Genomic DNA, 15929 nt, shown 5'->3' with positions numbered 1-15929 from the left:
AATAAAATGAACAGACATTTACTTTTCCCCATTGAGTTTAATTCTTTATCCATATGTGTACAAAAATTTCATACTTAGCTATCTTATATAGGACATAAACTTTGAATAGTTTTTCTAATAGCATTCCCCTATAAATGCAATGACCCACATTTATAAGATGGTTGGGGTTACGTATTCATCCTATGTCACAGGAAAAGTCAAAGGTAACTAGAACTTATAGAATTTAGTTTCATCTTTATATTCTAAAACTGAGAGCTAAGTAGCCCCCTAACAAAGCACATTCTCTCACCATCCTCAGATTCTAGGAAAGAGGAAAGTTAGTATTTGTAGAGCAAGGGAATTTTAATTGAGCATTTTTTTTTTTTAAGGATGGTCCAGCAAGGGACAGAATGGTTGGCTTTACTTGAATATTACTAAAGAGTGTCCCTGGTAATACTAAGCATTACCAAATCAATCTGCCATCATGGTTATAGCCAAAGATAAAAAATACAAAAGTCATCTGAGATGGAAGAGATCAGAAAAAGATCAATTTTTCCTCAATCCCAAAATGTGCAGAGGCATACCTCTCTAATTACCTCACAAGGGACTCAGAACCATTAACCATCTTCCCTTCCAAACACTGCCCCCTCACTCCCTATTCTGCCCTCACCAAACAGGTAGGAACAAAGGGAAAAGACAAGACGTAAGCACAACCTTTGTTCCTATGGCATTATCATTGTAAACAGTATGAGAAGAGAAGATTCTCAACTATGCTTTAAAAAACTTAACAAGTATTTTGAAAAGAATTCAATGTCACTGTAATGCTGTTTTTATTTTACATGCAGTTTCAAATTAGGAATCTCTTCTGCTAAATATAGTTTCATAAGTGGAAAATGATCAGTTCTTACTAACTTTCCAGAGGATCCAAAGGAATTTTATACTGAAATAAAGATAACATGAATAACATCTCTATAGATGATTAGAGCTAATATTGGAATCATAACAAGGAAAATATTAGTCAAATGTTTCATCAAATTTATTGTTTAAATAATTCTAGTGGTAATACATGGAGGTTTAGGGAGGAATATAAATGTTATTTTCTTCAAAAAGAATAAAAATTATTTCCTTCAAATTGTATACTGAATTTATTTTGCTATTTCATTTTTTTCTAGGAAGATTATTTAAAAGACTATTTTTATTTTTATTTTTATTTAATATTTGTTTGCTTATTTATTTATTTATATTTGGGAGAGAGAGAGAGCACATGAGTTGGGGAGAGCAGCAGATGGACAGTGAAAGAGAGAGAGAGAGGGAGAGAGAGAGTCCCAAGCAGGCTCCACGTTCAGTATAGAACCTGAAGTGGGGCTCCATCCACCACCCTGGGATCATGACATGAGCTAAAATCAAGAGTCAGATGCTCAACCAACTGAACCACCCAGGCACTGCAAAGATATATTTATTTTTAAAGGATAAGATTAAGGTCATTAAATATTCAAAATTATAAATAGCTAAGATACTTTTTTTTTAAGTATTCTTTTTTTTTTTTTTTTATTTTGAGAGTGAGAGAGACACTAAGATACTTCTTTGTGGTACACATCAAAATCAAATTTTTAAAAAAATTTTTAATGTTTATTTGAGAGATAGAGAGACAGAGCACGAGTGAGGGAGGGTTTGAGAGACAGGGAGACACAGAATCCCAAGCAAGCCCCAGGCTCTGAGCTGTCAGCACAGAGCCCAATGTGGCTTGAACTCATAAACCATGAGATCATGACCTGAGCCAAAGTCAGATGCTTAACCAACTGAGCCACCCAGGCGCCCTTCAAAATCAAAATTCTTATAGTAAAACACGATTCTGTCAACTAAGCAAATAACCTTGGGAGAAAAACAAAAGCATTAAAAAAAAATAGGCAACATCATAAAACCTTCACAAAGAAGCTGACATATTTTAGAGTTAGTTATAATTTTCTGTTATATTATTTGTGGTAACAAATATACTTTCATGGGTCATGTAGAGTTTTAACAACGAAATTAAAAGATGTTCTTTAAAAACAACTAGATTTCATAAATGTTTTCACATTTGGGACAGTATAATCTGAACACTGAAGGTTTTGATACCACATGGTATAATTTCACATACCATGTTGTGAAATGCACAACACAGTAATTTTATTAAAAATATCTGACTTGTAGAAGTGATGATCCACTCCACTTCAAAATCCCAATATTACAATGCCCCCCAAAACATAGTTATTCTGTTGAGTTCAATTTTTTGTTATACAAACTGTGCTTTTATTTAAAGAGAATTGCAGGGGGAAAAAAATGAAAGCAGAAAGAAAAAGAACATGGGAAAGGAAGAAAAAAAATAGCCAGAACTAAACATTTCTTTTATTGAAATGAAAACATTTTTTAAATGAGTTGCCATGATGATGTGTCACAGATGAACAGTGAACCATGAAACCATCCCAACAGGATCTTAAAATATTCACATTTAAAATGGTGGTACCAGAAATTTTTTTGTTTTTAATTAGGAAAGCCAACCTAGATGCAAAATTCATATTGCAAAATTCTTTTTAATTTTTGATTTCCCTATCCCCTGCACTGCTGGCACTGATGGTTTTTCCTAAGGTGAGACAGTGGTTTGTTGAAAGATTTTGTTTGCTCTGGAAAAAATCTAAACTGAAAGAGCTGAGTGAGAGCAGCAGAGGCTCCCTTGGCATTACCTTGGGTTATAAAGTGAAGGAGACATTAATGCAAGCCCTGAAAGGTGCTGGAAGCAGAGTAGTCATTAATAAAAATTATGTCCAGAAAGTGACAGAAGGTGCTTTATTTTCCAGCCTGAGACAGGAGAATAGTTAAAAGGAAGAGGTGGTGAATTAATTATTTGCAAATGCTAGATGCTATATGTCATGTTAAGTATTTTAACGTTATGTTTGTGATCTCAAGATATCTCATAACCTTCATTAATGTTGAAGTCATAGTGAGAAAATAACTTTTTTATTATTTTTTATGTTTATTGATTTATTCTTGAGAGAGAGAGAGCATGAACAGGGGAGGGGTAGACAGAGAGGGAGAGAGAGAGAGAGAGAGAGAGAGAGAGAGAACAGGGGAGGGGCAGAAAGAGAATCCCAAGCAGGCCCCGTGTTGTCAGTGCAGAGCCCAACGGGGTACTCAAACTCAGGAACTGTGAGATCTTGACATGAGCTGAAGTCAGATGCTTAACTGACTGAGCCACCCAGGCACCCCAGAGGAAATAACTTTTTTAAATTGTGGCAAAATATACATAACATAAAACTTACCACTTTAGTCATTTTTAGGTATACAATTCGGCAGCATTAAATTACATTCACATTGTTGTACAATCAGCACCAGCATCCAGTTCCACAACTTTTTTCAGTTTTTTTTCAAGCTGAAACTTTATAACCATTAAACAATAACTCTCTATTCCTCCTTCTCCCGGCTTTTCCAACCATCATTCTATTTTTTTGTCTTTTATGTATTTGACCACTCAATGTACCTCCTATAAATGGAATCATACAACATCTGTCCTTTTGTGTCTGGCTTATTTCACTCAGCATGTTGTCCTCAAGGTTCATCCATGTTGCAGCATCTATCAGAATTTCATTCTTTTTTAATTTTTTTTTTTCAACGTTTATTTATTTTTGGGACAGAGAGAGACAGAGCATGAACGGGTGAGGGGCAGAGAGAGAGGGAGACACAGAATCGGAAACAGGCTCCAGGCTCTGAGCCATCAGCCCAGAGCCCGACGCGGGGCTCGAACTCACGGACCGCGAGATCGTGACCTGGCTGAAGTCGGACGCTTAACCGACTGCGCCACCCAGGCGCCCCTCATTCTTTTTTAAGGTTATAGTCATTTTGTTTATCCATTCATCCATGAGTGGATATTTGGTTGCTTCTTCTCCCTTCTGGTATTGTGAATAATGCTGCCATGAACATTAATACACAAATATTTGTTCTAGTCTCTGCTTTCAGTTATTTTGGGTTTATACCCAGAAGTAGAATTGATGGATTGTATGATAACAATATATTTATCCTCTTAATTTTCAACTTAAATTGGAGGTAACTGTAGATTTTCCTTGGTTGAGAAAAGATCAGCTCATGAATATCCATTCACTAGTCATAAGTCTCACAAATGTACTTTTAAAATATCAATGAATAGTACAGACAAGACTTCTTTATATGCCAGGTCTGTGCTCACTGTCTGATTTTTACCGGACAGAAATTATTAGGAGCATTTCATTTTTCCACATCACTCTCCTATTTTTTCCCAAATACTTGACTCTCTATTTATTTATTTATTTATTTATTTATTTATAATTTTTGAGATAGAGTGCAAGCAGGGAGGGGCAGAGAGAGAGGGAGAAAGAGAATTCCAGAGCCTGATGTGGGCTCGAATCCACAAACTGTGTGAGATCATGACCTGAGCTGTAATCAAGAGCTGGATGCTTAACCAACTGAGCCACCAAGGCACCCCTTGACTCCTCTTTAATAGCAGCTACAATCCAAAAGAAAATGCTCAAAAAAAAAAAAAAAACCTTTCCATTGTGATGATATTCCATTTACCTACCTAACAGTACAGAAGATGATATAGATCTATTTTTCTGAGACAATACCATCTATCATTCCATTAATGATGATTCAGTTACATTGTAACTGAAGGGGTCTGTCATCAACATACTCATGAACCAATAATGTCTGCAGTTCTCTGTCTAAATATTAAATAATAGCTCCACATGTTTACCTATTTGTATAATAGGTGAATTTTGTTACAGGATTGGAAATTAGATAATGAGTCGGTATACTTCAAGGCACAGAATTTTTCCAAAGTTACAAGTGTCCCGAAGCTAGGTAAGGTACATCAAGGTTTTTAAATATCTTTTATTTGTCTTCAAGATTTAAGTTCTAAGGTCTTTTATCTATTCCATTAATGAGAAATAAAAATTCCTTTTGAGCTAGTTTTCAAAGATTTTAACTGTCTTTTATATCCCTTCTGATCTCTATGACCCAACAATATATTAAAATAATGTTTTTAGTTTCCTTATTAGTGTAAAAATAATGCATAGTAGTTTTAGAAAATTTGGAAAATAGAAAAGTGTAAAGAATCACATTGATAAATTATACACAATTTTAGAGTGCAGAAAAGCTCTCAACGAGCAATAAACCTCCAAAGGGAAAACTCATCTTTATGGGTGAAAAGTTGTTAAAAGGCACAGTGTTTTGGATTAATTGAATGCACTTGAGTCTCTTTGTTTATAGTATATATTTGTAAAGTTCTCATTTCTTCCTGCTGCCTGCCTTTATCCACTGGTGCCCTGATAAAAAGTAGTCATTATAAGCCACGATATTCATTTTTTAATGTTTATTGATTGATTTTGAGAGAAAGAGGGAAAACATGAGTGGGGAAGGGGCAGAGAGAGAGAGAGAGAGAGAGAGAATTCCAAGCAGGCTCTATGCTCAGTGCAAGCCTGATACAGGGGCTTGATCTCATGACTATGAGATCATGACCTGAACCAAAATCAAGAGTCCGTCGCTTAATCGACTGAGCCACCCACGCACTCCTATACACCACAATATTCTTTAAAAACTATCTTTATCATGTATATTCAACATCAAGAAATACATTGCTTAAAATGTCTTTTATTAAAATGGTTGGCTAGTTCATGATGGGCAGTGGCCATAAACTAGAGGCAAGTATCAGAACACCTTCAGTGCAATGACATTCTGTTGGTAAATGGCATCATCTCCATACTAGCAGCATTTACAGATTCACTAATGTGAGAAAGAATCAAATTACAACAGAGCCAAGAATCAAGAAGTCATGGAAAGTTAAGAGTGTCAGACCAAAGTGTCCTAATAAATGGGTCAAGTAGTTAAAGATTAAGTGAGCTAATCTTTAAATCTGGGAACTAAGATAAAAAATAAAATCATATAAGGATATTTAACCTGAGGCTTCCATTTAGTAGATGTAAAATTGGATTTGAATTGGATCAGAGAGAAATACTCTTAGGGTAATGGTATTACATCAGCCAGAAGTCACTGTAAATAGAGAGACTGCCCTAGCCAAAAGCACAATCCAATGCCAGTTTGACAGGGAGTTCCCACAGAAACTCAAACATGAACAGAAATTGCCAAGTTATTACACCCAGACAGAACCAGCTGATTATGCTTTTCTCACATGCAAAATGGTTGAGAAATAAATACTGAATGCAAAAACTCTTTAAAATGTTGATAAGTAGCCACTTAATCTCTTGTTTAGCTTAAAGTGACTTTTTTCCCCCGAGACGTGTGTGTTTATAGATATGCAATCTCATGATTCTGACTGGTAAAAATGTCCTAAATCCACTGACAGGTCCAAAAACCCATCGCAGTTTGGTCAGGGGATCCTAATGTGAATGTGTATTTCCTACACACATTCTTAAATTTATTAAGGAGGAGCAAAATCACATGCTCTAGCTTTTCTTTCAATATGTAAGAAGGCTTCAGTGAATGTTTTGAGTGAATAGTGAGATTAAAGAACAGTACAGAGAAGATATGGAACCATCAAGGTGTTTAGTTGCAAACTACAGAAACTAAATTTTTTCTAAGGAGAAAATGGATTCATTGCAAGAGTACCAAGCAGCTCACAAAATTAACTAATGGCTGGAGACTTAAAGGTCAGGAAACAAGCCCCATCAAAGCAGTTGATTCACAGGCAGAGGACACCTTGGGAACATCCTAGTTATTCTGGTTAGAAAACCACCATTATTGCTGTTCACAAATAGCCTCCAGGGTGTCCCTTCCCATACATTTTGCATAACTGTCCCCAAATTCTCTAAATTCCAGATATGAGGATCCAATTGATGATTCCCAGGCTTAAACTGACAAAGGGGGGTTGGCGAGAATTTGAAATATCCATCCCAACTTGCGTTTCCACAGTGAGAACCAAGGTCTTTAAAAATTCCCTCAAAATAGTCTTGGATGTTCATGGCCAAAAATGACAATAAGAGAAATAGTTATATTTATGTGTCCATATTATGTCCCAGACTTTGTTTTGAGTCTTTCATATGCACTACATTTTGAATCCTCATTATAGCTTTTTTATGTCTCTGTGAAGTAATTATTATCTGCATTTGTTAGAAAACAAAACTGATCATAGAATTTGACTTACCCAAGTTCATATACCGAGTACACATTGTACCTGGGATAAGAAGCCAGGCAGGCTGGATTCAAGGTCTGCATACTAAGAACTAATCTATATTACTACATGCCCCAAAATGCTTTCAAACATCTCCTTTCCCAGCTGGTTGTAATGCCTAAAGTTTCAAAGCATAGTTTTTAACCTTTGGGCTGTAATCTTCTAATAAGAATTTTTAGTGATCCTTTATTAATATATCAAAACATATGGTTCATCTATACTATGAAATATTTCTTAACATCTCAAGAAATAAAGAGGGGGCAGCTGGGTGGTTCAGTTGATTGATCAACTTTGACTCAGGTTCATGAGTTTGAGCCCTATATCGGGCTCATTGCTGTCAGCATAGATCCTACTTTGGATCCTCTGTCACCCTCTCTTTCTTCCCCTCCCCTTCTTGTTCTCTCTCTCTCTCTCTCAAAAATAAATACTTAAAAAAAAAAATAAAGGAGAATACCGTCAGTGGTATTATAATAGTGTTGTATGGTGACAGATGAGAGTTATACTGGTGGTGAACACCACATAACATACAGAGTTGTTGAATCACTAGGTTGTATACCTGAAATGAATGTACTATTGTGTGCCAATTATGCTTCAATTAAAAATAAATTAAAAAATAAAGAGGTAAAACTCATACTTCAAGACATATGGTTTTTTGTTTTCTTTTGTTTTTATGGTTAAATTTTTAATCAAAGAGTATTGGGGTGTTTGGGTGACTCAGTCAGTTGAGCATCCAATGCTTGATTTCAGCTCAAGTCATGATCATAGGGTCGTGGCATTGAGCCCTGTGTGGAGCTGCATGCTGAACATGGAAACTGCTTAAGATTCTCTCTCTCCCCCTCTGCCCCTCTATCCTGCTCTCACTCTCTCTCTCTCTCTCTCTCAAATTAAAGAAAAAAGTATTATATTGTGATGGTGATATTAAGAAAATAAGACTTATGTATATAAAAACATATTTATATGTAAATATAAAAACATTTATATATATAAAGGAGGCCAGAAAGATGAACATGAAACTATTGATATGGGAATGGGGGTGAACGGGTAGATGTTCATTTTTACTTTATGTAGTTCCATGCAGTATGAATTATTTTCAAAAGGGCAAATTTGTTTATAGCTTTTATAATTTAAAAACTAAAATATATAATATAAATATATAATATAAATGTACATACATATATACATATACAATAGTTCATATTTCTATGAAGGGAAGCACTTTTTCTAGGATGTGATAATACATGAGAGACTAGGTAGAAGAGACCCAAGATTGGTTGGTGAGTCAAAGAAAAAGAACAACAGTTTCAGAGTCAGACAGACTTGCATTTTAATTTGGGTCCTGGAATTTTCTAAATGGTATTAGACTTCAGAAGTCATTTTGTTTTTTGGTTTTTCTATTTGTACAATGATAATAAGAAACAAACCTACCTTGCTGGAATGTTTTAAGGATTATAATTAGCATGTGTAAAGAGCCTGGCAGGTATCAGGTGTCAGTAGATGTTAAAAAGGCCACCAAACACTTACTCTAAAGACGCATTAGTGCCTGAAGCTCAGCAAGCTGAGACACGTTGATAAAATGTGGTGGGGAGAGAGACCAAGTTCTGGAAGGGAAAAAAAAAAAAAAGAAAGAAAAAGGCCTGTTGTATTTTTGGGGAAGATCTTCGGTTTCAACTTTATCTTTGAAAAACAGCTTGCTCAAGGCCATGCCTGGTTTCTATGACTTCCCTTTCATTTAAGCTGTATACTCCCTTGGGCCCAACGGCCAGCATACTAATAGGGTGATCTCTCTGGAACCCAGATGCAAATTTCTGTCCCCTGCCTTCCTCCTCTATCTCCTCCTTCTCTTTTGTTCTTTATATTAATTTTGTACAGTGGGATAGCAGCTACCACACTCATTTTATTAATGAATTTAGGGAAACATGTTTGGGATCTAATCCTTTCTTGGCAAGACTGTGGAGAATGAATATATTTAAACATTAAAACTCTTCTCTACCTTAACCAAGTAACGGTGGTTAACATCATCAGTAATAAAACATATCAATATCATGTACTCTCTGATATAATAGGATGAGAAGAGCATTTCCTCTCTGTAGTAGTTAACCCTAAAGTCCATAACCCCAATCTAATCATGAGCAAACATCAGAAAAACCCAAGTTGAAGAGCATCCTACAAAAGAGCTGACCAGTGCTCCTCAAAACCATCAAGGTCAAGCAAGACAAGGAGCAACTGAGAAACTGTCACAGATTGCAGGAGACCGAGAAGCCATGACGACTAAATGCAACATGGATCCTGGATCAAACCCTGGAACAGAAACAGGACAGGACACTAGTGATAATGTCTGGAGTTTAGTTAATATTTTACCAGTGGTCATTTCCTGGTTGTAGTCAGTATACTATGATTATGTTAAATATTAACATTAGAAGAAGCAGGATGAAAGGTAATAAGGAACTCTCTGTTATCTTTGCAAGTCTTTTGTAAACATAAAATCATTCAATATAAATGATTTAAAAATCTTTTCTGATTCCTAATGTTGATAGGATATCACCATTTTGATGACTTTATTATTTAAATAGTATCTTCATTTTTACAATTTATTGTACTTTGATACAGATGTTTCAAATTTTTCTAAGAAAAAAAACCCTGCCCCATACATTTGTCACCTTGATAGCTCTTTAATAACCTAGATTTCTCATCTCTTTATGATTTATAAAGTGCCTTCATATATGCTCTCTCACCTAGTCTTTACAACAGCTGCTTAAGATGGATGAGAATTCCCACTGCCACATTAAGGACGAAAAAAAAAAAATAGTGACAGAGACAGTTTAAGAGATCCATTTTTTTGGTATATGAGTTAGTGACAAAGCCTTGTCAAGAACCTGGATCAGGGCAATTCAATGACACTTAAAAAATTACCTGATAAGCAAAGAATCTTAATAGACATTACTTCAGGTAGTAATTACAAATGGCCAAAAAGACATGAAAATATGTTCAACATTGTTCATCCTGAGGAAAATGCAAAACAAAACCACAATGACATACCGCTTCCTACCTGCTAGATCAAAAAGTCAGATAACAGCAAATGTTGGTGAGGATGTAGAGAAATCAGAACCCTCATACACTGCTGGTAGAAATATCAAATGGGTACAGCCACTTTGGAAAACAGTCTTGAAGTTCCTCAAACTAATCATGGAATTATCATGTGACCTAGAAATGCCACCCCTCAAAGTATACCCCAAAAGAAATGAAAACATGTTTACACCAAAAACTAGTACATGACTGTTCATAGCAGCATTACTCAGAATAGCCATAAGTTGGAAACAATCAAAATCTCTGTCGGTGGAAAAACAGATAAACAAAATATGGGATAGCCATACAATGGAATATGAATTGGTCATGGGAAGGAATGAAGTACTGAAATATGCTGTAGCATAAGTGAACCTTGAAAATATTGTGCTAAGAAAAGAAGCCAGTCACAAAAGTCTTCACACTATGATTCCACTCATATGAAAGTCCAGAATAGGGAAATCAATAGAGACAGAAAGTAGATTGGTGGTTGCTTGGAGCTGGAAACAGAGTGTGGAGATAAAAGAGTGACTGCTAAAAGTGTATGGGATTCTTTTTGAGGTGATAAATTGTTCTAAAATTGACTGTGGTGATGGTTGTTTGGTGAATATACTAAAAACTATTAAATTATACACTTTTCTGGGGGAGGGGGAGAGCACACACACACATGAGAGTGAGCAGGAGAGAGGGAGGGGGCAGAGAGAGAGGGAGAGAGAGAGAACCCCAAGCGGGCTCCACAATCAGCCAGGAGACTGATTCAGGACTGCATCCCACCACACTGGGATCATGACCTGAGCCGAAACCAACAGTCAGACATTTAACCAACTGAGCCACCTAGGCACCCCAAGTTGTACACTTTAAATCAGTGAATTGTGTGGAATATGAATTATATCACAATGAAGCTGTTTAAATAAATTAAAATTTTAAAAAAGGTCAGGCCAGACATAAAAAAATGAATAAAATGGCTGTCTTCTCTTACGAGGTTCAAATCTAGTAGAGGAGAGGAAAGATAATAGCAAATACTCATGTTAAAGCTGTTGCCCTGGGGGCGCCTGGGTGGCGCAGTCGGTTAAGCTTCCGACTTCAGCCAGGTCACGATCTCGCGGTCCGTGAGTTCGAGCCCCACGTCGGGCTCTGGGCTGATGGCTCAGAGCCTGGAGCCTGCTTCCGATTCTGTGTCTCCCTCTCTCTCTGCCCCTCCCCCGTTCATGCTCTGTCTCTCTCTGTCCCAAAAAATAAATAAACGTTGAAAAAAAAAAAAAAAAGCTGTTGCCCTGGACCTAATTCTTAAACCAGGATTTTTTTTTTCCCCCCACATAATATAAGTCATCCAGTTAGGTAGGTCAGGCACTTTTCAAACCAGGGAAGCACTTTACATACTACATGTAAGATCATTTCTTCAGTCTAACACCAGACCAAGAGAACAGTAAAAGGAGACACTAGTCATGCACTTAATGAAAAGCTTATCTCAACAATAATCTTGGAACTTTTACATCTGCATCCCACCTTTGCTATAGGCAAGATCTCTCACTCTGAACATTCGGGAAATGTGAATAGCAAGGAGTGACCCACTCAAAAGGGGGATGTGTTTATAGAATGTCAATGATGGCTCAACACTTTTACGTGATAACAATCAGATTTGAAGATTCTTTGTGCCTGACCATACGTTGATGATGAGATTTGTCCATTTAATATGTGGGGGGAGAGGGGAGGAGTAATTCATGTTAGTGATCCTCAATCTTTCCAGAGAAAAACTACATTAAGTAAACATGTAAACAAATTTAAAAATATGTAATATGGACTGTAAATGTATATACAGCATTCCCCAAAGAATAGAGATGTAGCTTCCATATCTTTTGACTTGGAAAGTACATAAGACCCATTTTTTTCTCAGTCTATGAAGTTTGAAGTTCATGTTGATTTTAATATTCTACAAGAAAGCCACTACATCTTAAGGACAAAGTTTGGGGGCATCTACTGAATAACTATATGCAAATACAAAACATTCTCTGTCATCTAAATCTATCCTGGTTGGGAAAAAGAGTGCTCCAAGTAAGAACTTTGATATCTATCTTAATTTGATAGCACTTTCTAAATTGAAATAAATTGTAGAATAAAATACAATAAGCAAAAAACAGAGCTAAAATAAAAAATCCTTTCTTTGATATTTCAGATGTTTCTTTGATATTTTCAGTACCTTGAGACCAGTGTGAACATAAATTATCTTACATAAAAAAACCAAAATGGAATAGCTGAAAGAAGGGAAATTTAGGATATTTCTCAAACCTTTATTTGGCCTTCTCTGCCTTCTACCTGCTGTGTAACATTGAGCAAGTTGCATAAACTCTATGGGCCTCAAATTTATCATTTCTATAGAGTTTTCTTCTAACCTGGCAAAATTTCATTTACTGTCTTTGCTAGTGATCATCACTTCATAGACTCTCTGGCTATTATATATTATGCAAAGCTGGTCATATGAGGGGGTATGGAATCAAATTGTCTAAGAAGTACATGGTCTCCTAGGAAGATTTTGACTAATATTCCTCTATTTCCTGGGATTCAGAGTTAAGGAGATTTATTGTTATAAACGAAGGTGTCTGTGAGAATTACCAGGAACAAGAAATGATAAGGAGACTCGTGGGGCACCTTGGTGGCTCAGTCAGTTAAGCATCCTCTCGATTTCGTTTCAGGTCATGATCTCACAGTTTGTGAGTTCAAGCCTCGAGTTGGGCTCCTCACTGACAGCTTGGAGACTGTTTGGGATTCTCTCTCTCTCTCTCTCTCTCTCTCTCTCTCTCTCTCTCTTTCTCTCTCTCTCTCTCCTCCCCTGCTTGTACAAGCTCCTTCTCTCCCTCAAAATAAATAAACAAACTTAAAAAAAAAAAAAAGGAAATGATAAGGAGACTCATAAGGTAAAATTACATTGAAGAAAAGGGGAAGTAAGATCTAAGTTAGAACAGACATTTTTAACCTGGGGCCTCAGGAATAGAATTCATGTTCATACATTTGAATAGGGAAAAATGCATTTAACTGATTTTAGTATTTCCATTGTAAATATACAATGTGGTTTTATGATTTTGTGACCAATAGAAATCACAGATAATTTTCTCTCATATTATACTTTTTCTAAATATCTTAAAATGAGTAACAATTAATAACACTCATTACTCTTATTTTTAAATTATATTAGTTAGTAGAAATGCCACTGAATCTGGTTCCTTTGTGCATTATAAAGAAGTGTATACATCAGACTTTTGGATTTTATTATATTTTGATTACATATTTATTATATTTTATTATATTTTGATCAACAAATTTCAGTGTAACTAGTTTCCTTAGTAATTCTATGTATTTTATTTTGTACCTTTAAGAAATATTTTGAGAAGAGATCCAGAGGCTTCAGCAAGCTGTTCAAAGTGTCTATAGCACTAAGACATGTTACGAACCCCTGGCTTAAAAGCCTAAGCTCTTGGACAGCTACTTTGGGTATGCTGGGGCTCACTCCTCTGGTCCTATAACCCAACTCAGTGGTAGTGTTCTAGGAAATAATACTGAACACAGTCATGCAGGCTATGAGAAACCCATAGAGGAGAGCACAGGGCCCCCCAACAATAGCCTTAAAAAGGTGGAAAGAGCCTTTATGGGAATGAGAAGAACTTTTTCTTTATTAGATACCATGTGGTAGCAAAAAATGTTCCAATCTGCACTTGGGAAGAGAAGCTGAACTGACCGTCCCATTAGATGAAAAAAAGCCCATGGTCTCTTTTGGGAAATAAAACATTAGAGAAGCACCACAAGGCAGTCACTGGACTTCATATCAGTGTGGCAGTTGGGTGCCTGAGTAACAATTTAAATATTTTAACTCAGTGGAGAAAGTTATATTTGTGAAATAGAGAAATATATCCAATTGTGGTGGGACCCAATGCAGTGAATAAATAGGCACCTGAGTCAAGAATACAGAAAATGCTGAAAACCTTTTAGCACTTTTGTCTTCCAATGTCCCCCTGTTGTGGATCCACATAAACGGAGAGAGAGACAATTTAAGAGCAGTAGTGGTCCTGTTTCAGTCAGTTTTTGCTAACAAAAATAAGAAAACTCAAATGAAAGTTCTTAATAATAACTGTTATCCCATTTTACATGTATTCAGGAATTAAGATAAAGAAATTATGTCACTTTTCTAAAGCCGCACAGCAAGTTAAGGATCAACCTAGGATGAGGACAGGGCTTACCCATTAAAGAGAGTACTCTCCAGTCATTTACACTAATCCTAATCTCCAGCCTGTTCTCTTTGTGGTTAAACCCTGTCAGGAGAGACTTTTCTAAAAGCTGTTATGACATTTAAGGTCACACTACTTTGGGCCTTGTTTCCATATACGCCTGATCTTTGGTCTTTCCATGTGTCATGGTTTGAGCTCGACCCTCAGTTTTGCTCAAGCCGCAGAGATCCTGATGATGAGCTCTTACTGACTAGAATAATAAGAGCAAATAGCAATAGTGTAGTTTAACTGTTGGGAATTCTATATATCCATAAATGCAGTTTGTTAGGGTAAGGTTGTCCCTATCTCCCTCCCTCACACCACCTGGACTGCCTTCTGAGCTTTCTTCCTTCTTCAAAATTTCTTCTAATTTAATTAACTCAACTGATATTTATGGATTGTCCACTGTGTGCTTGGCACAGTATTGACTCTGGAAAACAAATAATGGGCTAAGGAGACAATAGCTTTTGTCCTCAGGGAGCAACAGGGCCGTGGGGGAGATAGCCATTTTTAAAATGTAATAAAAAAAAACAAACACTACAGAAACATAGCACACACAACCCACTATAAGAAGTGCCATGAAAGAGAAGATCACAATTTAATGAGATCTACTGGTGAGAACCTGGGCTCAAATGGGAGATTGAGGAAAGCTTTGTTGAGAAAGTAACTTTTTATCTGAGAACTGAAGGCTGATAAGTGTGAGGTATGGGGAAAAAATATGTGAAAAGGATGTTCCATTTAGAGCAGTTTGGGCAAAGAGCTCAAAGAAAAAAATAACTATTTTCCCAGATTGTATGTGATTCAGCTTATTTCAGTGCAAAGGTTCAGAAGACGGGCAACCGTTCTGAACTCCTCAATGGCCAATACTCCAATATAGCTACTATATTATCATTTTTAAATAGTTTAAAGCCACATTGCTTTATGGTATTGTTTAGCTCTTCTCACAATTTATACTTTGTTACTTGTTTTTTTACAACCTGGTGTATAGTTTATCAACATAAAGACTTTGCATTAATGATTTGCTTGAGTTCTCATGAATGTTCTTTGGGCCTCTCGAAAACCAGAAATCAAAGTGTGGAATAGACACATGTATTCCCATAGCTAAGTATGTGAACCCACTCCTGCTGTACCAGCCTATAAGGAGCAATGGACATGGCCACTTCCCAAATCTCTGGATCCTAGATTTATAAAATGTCAAAATCACTTAGTCCTAATATCTCATGTTCTCTTGTAGACAAACAGAGCAGAAAAACAAAAACAAAACAAAAAATAAACTTGCTGCTTTCTTTTGTAAACATTTGTTGTGACATACAATTTGGCCTAGCAGTCATTTTGCACTTATATTCTGAATAGAATCTTTTGACAATGGGACTCACCAAAGGAATTTTATTTTACTGCTAGCCCTAAGTTCTCAAAGTTCTCGATACTGCTACAAGAACAAT

General features: G+C 36.2%; 1 protein-coding gene across 2 annotated transcripts in view; it reads right to left on the bottom strand.

The window, feature by feature from the left end:
- Positions 1-15929, bottom strand: part of CB2H6orf141 (chromosome B2 C6orf141 homolog) — a 368368-nt gene that overhangs the window by 281432 nt on the left and 71007 nt on the right. The gene's annotated exons all lie outside the window — the stretch shown is intronic.

The sequence above is a fragment of the Prionailurus viverrinus genome, chromosome B2 (assembly GCF_022837055.1).
Source record: "Prionailurus viverrinus isolate Anna chromosome B2, UM_Priviv_1.0, whole genome shotgun sequence".
Taxonomy (NCBI): domain Eukaryota; kingdom Metazoa; phylum Chordata; class Mammalia; order Carnivora; family Felidae; genus Prionailurus; species Prionailurus viverrinus.
The sequence above is the reverse complement of the archived record's forward strand: the minus strand, read 5'-3'. Positions and strand labels throughout refer to the sequence as shown.